Source organism: Mus pahari, chromosome 9 (genome assembly GCF_900095145.1).
Source record: "Mus pahari chromosome 9, PAHARI_EIJ_v1.1, whole genome shotgun sequence".
NCBI lineage: Eukaryota > Metazoa > Chordata > Mammalia > Rodentia > Muridae > Mus > Mus pahari.
The window spans coordinates 63402680-63404767 of NC_034598.1; positions in this window are offsets into that span (position 1 = coordinate 63402680).

Genomic DNA, 2088 nt, shown 5'->3' on the forward strand with positions numbered 1-2088 from the left:
TTGGTCATTATTTCTTCACTATGAAGTTCTGGAATGGCAATGTATTCTCTGTGATGCTAGAGATAAGTGATCTGATTTTTTGATATTGATTTGATATTGATTTTTATAAGGGATTACAGTTGAGTGATAAGACAAATCTAAGAAGAGACATAACTTTGGGCTTGTAGCATTGTTTAGACTGATATAGACTGTGGGACTTTTGAAGTTGGAATAGATTTACTATCCACTATCCTATGGCTAGGTTCGCCCCCATACATTCAAGGGCTTGAACAAGCCTATGCCGGCCAGGAATTGGAACGTGGTGGTTTGAATATGCTTGGTCCAGGGAGTGTCTCTATTAGCAGGTGTGACCTTGTTGGAGTTGGAATGGCCTTGTCAGAGAAGGTATGTCACTGTGTGGGTGGGCTTTGAATCTCTGACCAGTGCAGAAGAGTTAGTCTTCTTCTGTCTACCTTCAGAACAAGATGTAGAGCTCTCAGCTTCTCCACCATCATGTGCCTGGGTGCTGCCATGCTTCCAGACATGGAGATAATGGACTGAACTGCAGAACCTGTAAGTGAACCCCAATTAAATGCTGTCCTTTATAGGAGTTTCCTTGGTCATGGTGTTTCTTCACAGCAATGAAAACCCTAACTAGTACAGACTACTTCCATGTAGCTTCCAGTTAGCTTGGAGAAGGGTCTCAAACCCCACCCTGTAAGTGACACACTTTCTACAAAGACACACCTACTCCAACAAACCCACGGTTTCTGTGGTGGCTTGAATATGCTTGAGTGTCCTGGAACTCAGAGGCTTGCTTGCCTCTATCTCCTGGGATTAAAAGCTTGTACTACAATGCCTGGACCTAAGCTTAGCTGGGTGGGATCTGGCCCCAAAGTCACTACTCCCTTAATCTATTTATCTCCTTGAATACAGGATTTAGCTCTATTGCACTTCTTGGTGCCCTTTTACTCTTTGAACCATTTATTTTTTTGTTTGTTTTTCAGCTTGGAGCTTTTCATTAAAATGTTCTTCATAAGAGTGAAGTGGAGAAGATCTTCAGTATGTAGCCTAGAGACTTCTTGTGGTGTTTTGGTGAAGAATGTTGCTGCTTTTTGCCATTGTCTGAAGAGTCTGCCTGAGGCTAAGGTGAAGTGATTTAGATTAATTACTTTGACAAAGGAAGTATCAAAACAGACTGGTAAAAATTCTTTTGTTTGCCTTCCAAACAAGATGTCGAAATCTCAACTCTTCCAGTACTATGCCTGCCTGGACACTGTCATGCTTCCTGCCACTATAATAACAGATTGAATCTCTGAACCTGTAAGCCGTCCCCAATTAAATGTTGTCATTTATAAGAGTTGCCTTGGTCATGGAGACTCTTCTCAGCAATGGAAATCCTAAATAAGACACAAACTCAGGTTAATAATTCTTTCATGGCTGTTTTATCATTCTACGTATGGCATAAGCAAATGTTTTATACAGAGGAATGTAATACTTTATTTTTATGGAATACAAATTTTCATTCAGAGCTAATATAATTTCTTACTGAAGCAAAACACGTATGAACAGTACAATTAAAAGTTCCATAGTTTCCTGACAAATTTTTACATTAACTGTTCTAATTATGAATTTTATTTAAATATATTGTTTAAATACTTCATAACATTCATACTTGTGTCGTCTGTAATTCTGTTTTTTCTGAGAAACATTATTTGTATTTGGTAAATAATTCTTTTTCAAATAACATTTCTCTTTGATCTTTGGAACAATCCTCGGGGGGAACAAAGCTGTCAGAAGTATCACTTTTATGAAGTTGGGCTACTAAAAGATAAAGTGCAAATCTAAAACTTGCTGAAATAGAGCTCTTTTTTACTATGGATTATGAAGAATCTTCTATACACATAGCATTGTGCTTAATACAAATGATGATGTGCACATTTAATGTGCATGTGTCTATAAAATAAATGCCCAATGTTCTGGAAGTAATAGCCATATGAACCAAAAAAAAGTTTTTTTAAAGATTTATTTATTTATTATATGTAAGTACACTGTAGCTATCTTCAGACACTCCAGAAGAGGGAGTCAGATCTTGTTACGGATGGTTAT